The sequence below is a fragment of the Chiloscyllium plagiosum genome, unplaced genomic scaffold (genome assembly GCF_037043375.1).
Source record: "Chiloscyllium plagiosum isolate Xiang-an unplaced genomic scaffold, Cpla_swu_hap1 HiC_scaffold_13, whole genome shotgun sequence".
In the NCBI taxonomy this organism is placed as follows: domain Eukaryota; kingdom Metazoa; phylum Chordata; class Chondrichthyes; order Orectolobiformes; family Hemiscylliidae; genus Chiloscyllium; species Chiloscyllium plagiosum.
The window spans coordinates 92,742,696-92,756,471 of NW_028270151.1; positions in this window are offsets into that span (position 1 = coordinate 92,742,696).

Genomic DNA, 13,776 nt, shown 5'->3' on the forward strand with positions numbered 1-13,776 from the left:
AGGGGTAAGGCTGGTGGGTGGAGGGAGTGCTGGATGGCTAGATATATTGATGCTCTGGTCAAGGTAAGGAAGGAGGCATATGTCAGATAAACAGAGCTGAGATCAAATGAATCCCGGGAGGAGTATAAGGGCACTAAGTGTATAGTCAATGGGGAAATCGGGCCAGAAAAATGTAGACATGAGATGGCTTCAGAAATTGGGTTCACGAGGCATTGAATCAATTCTACAAATCCTTTGATGGCAAAAGATAAACTAGGGAACCTTAAAGATCAGTAAGGCTACCTATGAGTGGAACCACAGGAGTGGGAGGGATACGAAACAAGTATTTCTCCTCAGGGTTGAATGTGGAGGAGGTGGCAAGAGCGAGAGAATGAAGAAATATATAGTGATATCATGAAAAGTGTCCATATTACTAGGATGTGCTCGACATTTTAAAACACATAAAGGTGAACAAATTCCTGGGACCTGATCAGTCGTATCCCGGAGCTTTGTGGGAAGCGAAGAAAGAGATTGCTCAGCATTTTGCTGCTATATTTGTATCAGTGATTTGCACAGGTGAGGTGTCAAAAGACTGGAGGGATGCTAACATAGTGTCATTATTTAAGGAAGTAAGGGAAAAAAACATGTAACTATAGATCGGTGAGCCTGACCTCAACGATGATTACATTGCTGGAGGGGATTTTGAGGGAAAGGATGTATATGCATTCGGAAAGACAAGGACTAAAGAGGGTTTTTTACATTGGAGATCATGTCTCACTGACTCGGTGGAATGGCTTTGAGGAAGTGATGAAGATGATTGATGAATGCAGGACAGTGGATGTTGTCTTTATGGAATTCAGTAAGAAAACAAAACTATTCTACATGGTAGACTGGTTAGCAAAGTTAGACTGCCTGGGATCCAGGGAGAGCTCACCATTTAGATCCAAATTTTTCTCGCATATTGGAGACGAGGCGTGACAGTGGACATTAGTTCACTGAACTTGGAGGCCTGTGACCAATGGCATGCCGCAAAGATCAATAGTGGTTCCACTGCCTTTTGTCACTTATGGTCAGTAACTTTGTAGATAATTCCAAATTTGGTGGTGTAGTTGATAGTGAAGAATGATATCTCAGAATATAATGGGATCTGGCTTAGGTGACCGAGCAGTGGCAGATGGAGTTTATTTTAGATAAATGTGAGGTGTTGCATTTTGGCAAAACAAATCTAGGCAAGACATATAGGTAGGGTCATGTCGAAAGCTGCCAATCAAGGAGAACTCCATAGAAAGCATAGAATCCTTACTTTCAGGAAACAGGCTATTCGGCCCATCGAGGCCACTCTGACCCTCTAAACAGTATCCCACTGGACAAACCCTTACCCTATCCCTTTGAGCCTGCATTTCCCATGGCTAATCCACCTCCCCTACATATCACTGCGTACTATACGCAATTTAGTATGACCAATCTACCCTTAACTGTATATCTTTATACTGTCGGAGGAAAACATAGCACCCAGAGGAAACTCACGCAGACACGGAGAGAATGTACAAACTCCACACAGCCAGTCATTCAATGATGGAATTAAACCCAGATCGCTGCGCTGTGAGGCAGCAAAGCTAGCCTTGTGGTGCAGCTTCTGAGTTCCTTGAAACTGCCGTCACAGGTAGACAGCGCAGTGAAGAAGGCACTTGGTGATCTTCCCTTTATTGGTGCGGGCTTTGAGTCTAAGCGTTTGCATGACATGTTGCATCTGTACAGGACATTGGTTTGGCCACTTTTGTAATACTGCCTTTAATTCTGGTCTCCCTGCTGTCAGAAAGATGTTGCCAAACTTGAAAAGGTGCAGAAGAGATTTAAAAGAATGCTGCAGGTGTTGGAGGGTTAGAGTTAAAGGGAGAGTTTGAACAGGCTGGGATTATTTTCAAGTTTTGAGACTGAGGGGTGACCTTAAAGAGGTTTATAAAATCACGAGGGGCACAGATAAGGTAAACAGTCAAGGTGTTTTCCCCAGAATAGGCGAGTCCAAAATTAGAAGACAAAGGTTTAAGGTGAGAGGGGCAAGATTTAAAAAGGGACATGAGGGACAACATTTTCACACAGAGACTGCTGTGTGTATGGATTGAACAGACAAAAGAGCTGGTGGAGCTGGTGCACCATTAAAAAGACATTTGGGTGGATACCTGCATGGAAAGTGTTTAGAGGGAGATTGGTCAAGTACTGGCAAGGGGGATGAAATTTATTTAGGATATTTGGTCGGTATGGATGATCAGACCTCAGGGCCTTTTTCCGAGCTGTCCATCTCTGAGACTCTATTGCCTCTTGAGAGTATAACACAGGAACAGGAGGAGGCTATTCAGCTTCTGAATTCTGTCAGGCAGCTTGTTTGCTCAACTACTGAGAGTAAAATACAAAAATACATCATTCAGATTTTGATGGTGTTTTACAGAAACAGGAGAAAGGCTTTTAGTAAAGAAAAGCTGTAAGGAATGTGAAGAGGCCATTCCGTCCCTCAACTCCATTCCGCAGGAGCAGCAGGTGAGCACAGAAATATTGGAACCTGTTACTCAGGAACAGGAGGAGGACATCTATTTTCACAAAATTTGCATTAGGAGGTAGTCACTCAGCTGCTCAAGACTGGGACACAGGAACAGGAGGGAGTAATTCAACTGCTCGAGACTGGGACACAGGAACAGGAGGCAATCACTCAACTGCTCGAGACTGGGACACAGGGACAGGAGGCAGTCATTCAACTGCCCGAGACTGGGACACAGGGAAATCTGGAGGCCAGTGAGGCCCCAGGATCCTGTTACACAGGAACAGGAGGAGATAACGCACTTCCCACAATATGGACACTGGAAGAGAAGGGGAGTTTGCTTGGAACAAACATAAATATATGAATAAGTTGCATTATTGGTCCATTCAATCCTACCCCACTATTCACTTAGACCACGGCTGATCTGATTGTGATTTCCCTCATTCCATTTTATGGTGACCATCCTCTCTGCAGCCTCTGCTCCATTTGTTGGTCATGTTGCAGACCCAGATGCTGTGACAACAGTCACTATGACTCATCCAGAGGGATAGGTCTAACCGTATGAGTCAGGATTTGAAGGCCCAATCACAAGAATGAAAACACAAAATAAAGGTATTGCCAGATGTTTAGTTCTCTCACATTCGCAATCCAACTCACATAACTAACCCAATCCTTATACTTTCCGGAAGAAGCACTGTTAGGTCTGGCTAGCGTACAGCTGCACGCAACCTGGCAATTTCGGCAGTGGAACTCTGTGCAGCCCACACCAATGTTTGATCGAAAATCCTGGGCTAAATGTCCAGCAGGGGGAGCTGTGCAGACCGCACTGGTTCATTCATATATAAACCCAGGCTGTTGCATTTTTCGTAACACTTTGTTAGATCACTGCCCAGTGTGGGGAAACTTGCAGCCTATGCTGTAATCGACAGGGTGTGCAGCTCCCGCCCGCTTGCAGCTCCATATCTCCAGTGTGCCTTGACAAGGGATGCCGTGGATATTAAAATCACTGCAGGGAAATATGCAAATGGAACAGTTTAAATACCAATTGTTCTGATTAAGGCGAGTATCACTCCAGTATTTAATGATGAAATAACTGAGATAATATCCGATGAGGTTTTGTGAATGGTGCAAAGAAGTAAGAAGGAGATGCTAATGTTGTAGTGGTTGCATTATAACCCTCCAAATCATCAATGGGAATTAGAGGAACAAGTATGCCAGGAGACTGAGGAGACTTGCAGGAGCAATAGGGGTGTCATAATAGGTTATTTTAATTTTCCTAACATAGACTGGGCCTTCCAGATGGTTAAGAACTCAGATGGAACGTAATTTGTTAAGTGTGTTCTGGAAAGTTTCCACAAACAATATATAGAGACTCCTAATCGGGAATGGACAAACTCGACCTCGCATTGGGACTTAGGGCAGGATAGGTAATGGAGGCAAAGTGGGGGATCTTTTTGGGAAATGTGACTAGAGTTGATTTAAAATTGTTATGGTAGGGACAAAATTGGTCCATCAATTCAAGTTCTAAATTGGGACAAGGCGTATTTTGTTGGAAGTAGACAGGGGCTTGCAGGGGTTGATTAGAATAGTTTGCTTCTAGGTAATAGGATCTTAGGCAAGTGGGAGGCCTTTAAAGCAGTGGTTAGCACTGCTGCCTCACAGCGCCAGAGTCCCGGGTTCAATTCCTGCCTCAGGAGACTCTCTGTGTGGAGTTTGCACATTCTCCCCATGACTGCGTGGGTTTCCTCCGAGTGCTGCGGTTTCCTCCCAAAATCCAAAAATATGCAGGTTAGATGAATTGGCCATGCTACTTTGCCCACAGTGTTAGTTGAAGGGGTATGTGTAGGGGAATGGGTCTGGCTGGGTTGCGCTTCACTGTGTCGGTGTGGACTTGTTGGGCCGAAGGGCTTGTTCCACACTGTAAGTAAGTAATCTAAAAGTGAGATAGTTCGAGTTCAAGGTTTACATGTTCCAGTGATGGTGAAGGGAAAGTGAAGCTGGAAGAGAGAACCCTGGATAACAAGAGATATTGAGGGTCTGACCAGAAAAAAGGAGGCGTGGCTCAGGTCCAGTCAGCTGGGACCAAGGGAATTCTTGGAGGTACACGGGGAAACAGAGTTTACTGATGAAGGAAATCAGCAGGCGAAAAGGGAATATGAGATAGCCTTGCCTGAGAAGATTAGGGTGGATCCAAATCCAGTATAGTAAAGAAAAAGAGCAAGTAGAGAGAGAATAGGATTCCTTAAAATCCAAAATAAGCATGCATGTGTAAAGCCTCAACAGATGGGTGAGGACCTTAATTTCACCTCTGTGTTTACCACAAAGAAAGACATGAAGACCTGTGACCTTTGGGAGGTTAGTTGTCATATCTTGGTACAGTCCATATCACAGTAAAGGTGCTGCTGGACATATTAGAATGCACAAAGTCAGACAAATCTCTTGGTCCTGACCAGATATATCCAAGAGCACTGCAAGAGTGGAGGGGACAAGTTTAGGGGCCAAGGTCCCGGTACACTGGACAGTAGCAAATGTTGTGACCTTATTCCAGGAGGCCTGCAAAGAAAAACCTGGGAAATATAGACCAGTAAGCCTCACATCTGTTTTCCGTAAACCACTTGAGAAGGTTCAGAAATTTAAGTTACAGATACACAGGACAGTGAAGAAGGCTGTTGGCACACTGCTGAAAATGTGTTGCTGGAAAAGCATAGCAGTTCAGGCAGCATCCAAGGAGCAGGTGAATCGACGTTTCGGGACACGAGCCCTTCTTCAGGAATGAGGAGAGTGTGCCAAGCAGGCTAAGATAAAAGGTGGGGAGGAGGGACTTGGGGGAGGGGCGTTGGAAGTGCGATAGGTGGAAGGAGGTTAAGGTAAGGGTGAGAGGCCGGAGTGGGGGTGGTGGAGAGAGGTCACGAAGAAGATTGCAGGTTAGGAAGGTGGTGCTGAGTTCGAGGGTTTGGACTGAGACAAGGTGGGGAGAGGGGAAATGAAACTGGAGAAATCTGAGTTCATCCCTTGTGGTTGGAGGATTCCTAGGCGGAAGATGAGGCGCTCTTCCTTCAGCCGTCGTGTTGGCACACTGGCCTTCATCAGGGCATTGAGTATAGAAGTTGGGACGTTATGTTGCAATTGTACAGGATGTTGCTAAGGCTGTAGTTGGAGTATTGTGTTCCGTTTTGTTCACCTTGCTCTATAAAGCATATTATTGAACTAGAAAGAATGTAGAAGAAATTTACAAAGATGTTTTCTGGGCTAAAGGATCTGAGCTGTAGGGAGAGGTTGGACAGTTTAGACAGGTTAGAAATTATTTCTTTACAGCGTAGGAAACTGAGGGGGTAGTCATAGATGTGTAGATCTTATCAAATCATTAGAGGCGTGCATAGGGGTGAACACTTCAAATTATTTTGCAAGGTTGGGGAATCAAGGACTAGAGGACATCCGTTAATGTTTGGAGAGGTAAAAAAAAAGAAAACTGAGGGTCAACTTTTTTACTCAGACTGTGGTACGCATATGGACTGTGCTGCCATTGGAAGAGATTGGGGTGGGTACAATAACAACATTGAAAAGGCATTTGGACAAATACACAGATAGGAAAGGATTAGAGGGAAAAAGAGCAAGAACAGGGAAATTGGGTGAGTGTGGATTGACATTGAGATGGGCATGGATCAGCTGGGCTTAAGGGCTTGGTTCCATGCAGTCGAACCGTATGATTGTAAATACTTGTTTTTTGGCAAAGAGACATTGAGGGAGAGATTGAGAGAAAATGTCATGGAAAGATATGTTCACAGGTTTCAGAATGCTGAAATGAAGACTTTTCGATAGTATCATGCAACAAATACATCGACCTGGGCCCAATATACTGGCCATTGCAGCAGACAGCTGGAACTAACAACCGGAAGTGGCAGAGACAACCACTATAAATGCCAGAGGAAAAATCACTGAGCACTTCACAGGAGGCTCATAAGCACTGAGGATGTCACCTAGACAGGGGACAAAACGTATGCAACACAAATTCCCAGCTCAGCGAACAGAACCACAACAACGAGCACCCGAGCTACAAATCTTCTCACAAACATTGATCATGCAACACGGCTCAGTATTTTGATGAATTATGGGTGAATGGGATATCAGTGTGAGTTCAGACAATGGAGAGTTTTGAATGAGCATTTATTCTGCAGCTTTGTAACTGGGAGTGAGGACAGCAGAATCTTCGACTCATTGGGCTGAATCTAACAATAATTTGTCTCAGTGACATTTTCATTGAGTGAGACAGTGGGATTGTCCTCACGAAGCTGAGCTAGTTTCCTGGTGCTATCTTATCGAACACACCTCATTAACAATCGACCCCACCCCATGGTGTCCCTCTGATTTAATGCCTCTGATTCAAGTCCGATTCTCCAACACATCATGGCTGGAGGTATTCGCCATCGCCCAGATGTTCCTGGATATTCCGTGGTCCCTGACACTGGTGGCATCTTTAAAAGGCCAAGGGGCACACGGTTGAGCTTCCCCAGTTTGGAGCTGTCCTGTACAGTTTACCCCGAGCATGGCACATAACGGGCAATTACACCATGGTTTGTTGGCAGGGGCATGGAGGTCCTGGTGATTTGGCTAATACAGAGGGGGACCATTCTCTTCGGAGAGGGGGCCACACGACCAGACCCACGGGCATGGTCTGAGCGCACCACACAGCTCGGTGCAGTATCTGCGGTCTGAAGAAATGTCCAGCAATACAAGACAAGCAACAATAACCTTCCTCACTCTGTCAGGATAAGGGTCACCGCATTCTCTCTGCTATGATAAACAAAGCTCACATAATCAATAAATTTCAGTCCGAGTCAAATTCTGAAGCAGCGAATTTTATTGAAATGTTCTTGCTAGACCGGTTTCTAACAAGTAGGCATACTTCTCAATAATATTATTGCGCATATATACAGTATTCTAAGAGCCTCCCTGTACCTCCCCTTTTACCTCATATGTGACAGATGTATTGCTCTGTGCAGCTGCTAATCTCATAGGTTTACCACATCTGTCTGTGGCCCCCCTTGACAGCTGACTCTCATTACTTTTGCTGACGTAATACTGGGTCTTATCACTTCTGCAAACTGAGTTATTATGACTTCTGAGTACCCAATTTACATAGAACATAGAACATTACGCGCAGTACAGGCCCTTCAGCCCTTGAGGTTGCGCTGACCTGTCATATCAATCTGAAGCCCATCTAACATACACTACTCCATGTGCATCCATATGCTTGTCCAATGACGACGTAAATGTACTTAAAGTCGCTGCATCTACTACCGTTGCAGGCAAAGCATTCCATAGCCTTACTACTGTCTGAGTAATGAAACTATCTCTGATATCTGTCCTATATCTATCATCCCTTGATGAAAAGCTATGCCCCCTTGAGCTTGCCGTCACCATACTTGGAAAAATGCTCTCCCTGTCCACCCTGTCTAACCCTCTGATTAACTTAGATGTCTCTATTAAGTCACCTCCCAACCTTCTCTCCAACGAAAACAGCCTCAAGTCCCTCAGCCTTTCCTCGTAAGACATTCCCTCCATACCAGGCAACATCCTAGTAAATCTCCTCTGCACCCTTTCCAAAGCTTCCACATCCTTTTTATAATGCGGTGACCAGAACTGTACACAATACTCCAAATGCGGCCGCAACAGAGTTTTGTACAGCTGTAGCATAACCTCATGGTTCCAGAACTCGATCCCTCAATTAATAAAAGCTAAAACACTGTATGCCTTCTTAACAACCCTATCAACCTGGGTGGCAACTTTCAAGGATCTGTGTACCTGGACACCGAGATCTCTCTGCTCATCTGCACGACCAAGAATCTTACCATTAGTATTACTTTGCATTCCGGTTACTCCAACCAAAGTGCATCACCTCACATTTGTCCGCATCAACCTCCATTTGCCACCTCCCAGCCCATCTATGCAGCTCATCTATGTCTCTTTGTAATCTACAACATCCTTCGTCACTATCCACAACACCACCGACCTTAGTGGCATCTACAAATTTAGTAACCCACCCTTCTATGTCCTCATCCAGATCGTTTATAAAAATGACGAACAGCAGAGGACCCAACACAGACCCCTGCGGTACACCACTAGTAACTGGACTCCAGGATGAACATTTCCCATCAACCACCACCCTCTGTCTTCTTTCAGCAAGCCAATTACTGATCCACACTGCTGTATCTGCCTCAATCCCATTTCTCTGCATTTTGTACAATAGCCCACTGCTAGGAACCTTATGGAACCCAGAAGCAAGATGCAGCTACTTGTAGCTGTTTGTGCAAGCATATTTAGCTTAATATACACCCCCCTCTTATGATTCAGCCTTGTGATTTTTGTAGAAACAACAACATTTGCAAGCGCCTCTCTCACTGCTACCTCACACTCAATGTATTCCTGTTATAGCACCAACCCCCAAACAAGGCTCACACTCCAACACTCTCATTGCTACATGCAAAACCTTCCCTACCTCTCTCTATCTATCTATCTATCTATCTATCTCTCTCTCTCTCTCTCTCCCCCTCTCTCTCCCTCTCTCACCTTTACAATTCACCCACATGGTGATAGAATTTTCTGGAGAATGCCGATTATGGAATGTTCCAGATAATGTTTCAAATAATTCCCATTTTCAGGAGCATGTCAGTGAAAAAGGAATAGAGATGTACATTTTTCAAATCACAGACAATTCAAATCCATCCTGAGGCCATTCAGTAATCCAAAAGTGCTGCAGTATTTAATAAGGTAATGATGGTTTTCTCAGCTCCATGTACCAGGAGATTTCAGTCATGCAACCCACTGGGTTCCTGTCACTGACCAGACGACAGGAAGGCACCTTTCCCCAGGTTTTCGTCAAGCGCCTGTTCGAGGGCATTTCCCATGTGGATAGATTCTCCATACAATATATTCCATCAGCTTTATACGTCTATGTAATGGTAAGCCCATCTTACACAGACCAATCAAACATCTACATTTATTTTATGGTTATCAATATGCAATCACAATTAGTAATTGTGGTTATTTCACTTGTCACACCTCATTATATTCAGCCAAAGACAGCTTTGAAACACTTGTTTCGTTGTAAAGTACAATTTGTAGCGGAGAAATCCTCAGCCGTTATCTTGACCGTTATCTGAATTTTACCTTTTACCTTGTTCTGAAAATTTATCTTGCCCTTTGTCTGTGACTGTTTCTGGATCTAACAGTTGCACAGTCTCCCACACAGTTGGCTGGACGGTTGGTTTGTGATTCAGAGGGAGGCTAACAGCGAAGATTCGGTTCCCCACACTGACAGAGGCTACCATGAAGCGAACGCTTCACCCTCACCCCCATCACACGAGGTGCGGAAACCGTCAGGTTAAACCGCCACTAGTGGTCTCTCTCCAATGACAGAGCATCCCCATGGTCCTTTGGAACTCTATTCTATCACTGTTAGCATTTTATTTTTTTATCCACGTTATTATTTCGGTTTGCTTTGTATTCCTGGATGTTGTGGAGCAGTGTGATTTTGTACCACGGCCACTATTTCCCCCACATAGCACATTCCTGCCCATTCTCCGATAATCCTCGCATCCGTTGTTATTTATTAATCTTCTGTATGTGCTTCAAAAATATTCAATATCTCTGCCTCCAATCCTTTGCGGCGAAGAGAGTTCCAAAGACACACAACACTGAGAAAACAAACATAAAATCGTCTGAATGTGAAATTTTGTTTTGTCTACTTACCTGTGAAAGGATATAATAACATTGGAAGGAGTTCAGAGATGTTTCACTTCACGTTTTCCATAGATGGAGGCCTTCTATAATGGAGGCTTTAACAGGTTACTCTTGGAATGAGAGGTGATTTTGTTGAAACATAGAAGACCTTGAGGAGATTGGATCAAGTACATACCAACTGGGTGTTTGTATAGTCCAAACTTCTTGTCATTGTCATAGAACCTCCACAGTGTGGAAGTAGGATATTCTGCCCATCGAATCCACACCGATCTTTCGAACAGCATCCCACCCGAGCCTTCCCCCTACGCTATCCATGTAGCCCTGCACTTCCCATGACTAACCCGCCTAATCTACACATCCCTGGGCACGATGGGCAATCTGTGATGGCCACTCAACTCTAAGCTCAACACTCTTTGGATGTTGGAGGAAACTGGAGCACTGTCTTGAATCTCACACAGACATAGGAAGAATGTTCAAACTCCACATAGTGGGTCCTTCGAGTTTGAAATTGAGCTCAGCTTCTTGGTGATGTGAGGCAGCAGTGCTAACCACAGATCCACCATGCTCCTCCTTTAGTTCTATTAGTTACTTATGTCTGACTAATAAAATCTGCCTGACCTGTTCCTTTCACTGAACCTGACCCTGACCTTTATCATCAGCCATTTCACCAACCTGGTTACATTTAAAATTTATTGTGAGCATTGGAGAAGTGGGACTAGAAAAGTAAACAGTGACACCCTCCAACCTCAGTCAGAACCGGAGTGAGGAGACATTTACAAAGTGGGAATTTATTCAAGTGGGAATTCCCTTTCCCAGAAGTGTGGGATGGCTGAATCTTTTTTATTATATTGAGGCTGGCTTCGTCTTATTGTCCATAGACAGATTAATCAGGGATAATGTGTGCATGCAGAGAAAAGTGCAGCTGGGATCACAATGAGATGAGCCACGAGCTTATTTACTGATGTAGGAGTGTCAAAGGGCCGATTGGCCTCCTCGTGTCCCTCAGCTCTGTGTTCTGATGTTCCATTCAGCCTTTCAGACCTGCTACACAGGGGCAGATTGAGGCCACTCCGGTGGTTAGGTGCAGTTTGCAAAATGTACTTGGAAAATCCAGGCGGGGTTTAGGAAGTGACCCTCACCCTACAATCCCTCTTCCCAGGCTTCGCCTTTCTGTAACTTCTGCTCCAGATGTGGGTCATGTTCCAGACCCAGATATGCTGTTAGCTCAAATAAATTCTCTGCTCATCCTGAATGCAGCTTTGTATAACATGACTTCCAGAAAAATAACCAGTTATTTTCCCAAAGCATAACATGAGAATGTAAGAAATGGGAACAGGATTAGGCCATTCCGCCCCTCAAGCCTGCACTGTCATTCAATAAGAACATGGTTGATCTACTCCACTTTCCTGCTAACCCCTTGTATCCCTCAACTCGCTGATATGTCAAAACCTAATCCACCCTGTCTGTAAATACATTCAGTGTGCCAGCTTCCACAACTCTCTGGGTTATAAAATTCCAGACATTCACTACATCCCAGTTTGAAATCAATGTTCCTTATTCTGTATCTATGTCCCCGAGTTCGAGACTCTGCCCAGGTGTGGAACCACATTCTCAACATCTATCTTGTTAAGCCCCCTCTGCATCTTGTACGTTTCAGTAATAGCGGCTTCATTCATTTCAACCACAATGAATAATCGCCTCACCATTTTAGATGTACTCAATAATTGAACCATTTCATCCCAGGAACCATGAACCAGACTATTGCTGCATCAGCATGCTGACTTTATGTTTCATACACAGGAACACTCCAATCCCATTGTACTGATCTTTAGTTTGGGAGTCCTCTTCATTAAATAACAGACTGCCTTTTGATTCTCAGTGCCATCCCCAAAATTGCATGTGGATTACACTCAGCTCCCGCCGTCAGACTATCGGATAGATTGTCAATAACTGAAGCCGTCGGACTGATAATTGTGGTAATCCAGTAGATACATTTTTGTCATAAAGATCAATTAATCCTGACTCTCCGATTTCTATGTGTTAACCAACCGTCATCCCATGCTAATACATTATCCATCATACTATGAGCTTCTGTCTTATGTAAAAATCTTCATTTTGTGCTACCTTGTGGAAAATCTCTGGAAAGCCTCATGTCTATCAGTTCCCCTTCATCACCTCCGGTTGTTACATTCTCAAGAATCTCCAGAAAAACTTTGTATGATTTTACAGACAAAATATAGTTTCCCTTTCACAGAACCATGCTGACTCTGCGTAAAGCTTTTCTAAATGCCCTGCAATTCCTTCCTTAATAACAGACTCTCGCAGATTCCCATCAATAATGGTGAGGCTAAATGGTTCCTGCTATCTGTCTCGTTCCTTTCTTGAAGACAGGCGCCACATTGGATGGTCTCCAGTTTCGCTGGAACACTCCTGTAATCCAGAGAGTTATGGAATATTTCACACGGTGTCACCAGTCACTCCATGAAGACATCTTATAAAACCAGCTATGAATTGCTGCTGACCTGCCTACCCTTACTCTTATCTGTTTGTTAAAAACACCTTGTTCCTTTTAGTTAGAGACAGTTCAAGAACCTGCCTCCTATTATCATTTTGTTTATATCATTGAAATATTTACAGCACCTTCCCCTGTGAGGAATGATGTAAAATACTAGTTTAGATTATCTGCCTGTTTCCTGTAGCCAGTTCCCCATTCACACCCTCCAAATGTCCTCAATATACTTGCCTCACTTTCTTTCTCCCAAAGGTCGCAGACTCATCTTGAACATTTTTTTCATATACATAGAAAAGTTCGAGATCCTTGCTTTTATGTTTCTTGCCAATTTACTACAACATGACTTTTCTTCCTTTTTCCTCGCTTTCTAGATTCATGCTGATCAGATTTTCCAAAATAAACCAATCCCATCTTCTAGCACATGTCTCATATGCCTCTATACATTTCTTACTCATATGGTTGTCCAATTGTCTTTGAAATATTATAGCTCTACTTGCATTTACCATATGTCCTCTGGCAGCTCATTGCAGACACACACCATTCTCTGCATGAAAACGTTGCCAATTTGTCACTTTTAAATCTTTCCCCCTTCACCTTAAAGCTATGTCCTCTAGTTGAACTCCCCTATCCTGTGGAAAAGATCTTGGCTATCCCCCCTATCCATGCTATCCATGCCCCTCATGAATTTATAAATTTCTATAATGCCACCACCAAACCTCCTATACTCCATCTTCAAGATCAAGCATTTAAAGATAAGCACTGCAAATTTGAAACAATATTCAAAATCACAGATAAAAAAACTTCATACTGTGGTTTGCTTTTCTCCATGTTACAATACTAAGGCAGCATGAAACGCTTACTAGTACCAATAAGAAGTCAAACACATGAATTCCTTTGTCTAAAGAGGGTGATGTTCTCTACAGTGAAAACGTATCTCTGGCCAGATCTTTGTGAGAAACGGAATTCTTATACCACACGGTCAGCATGCAGTTGCCTTTAGCAGAGTGAGATG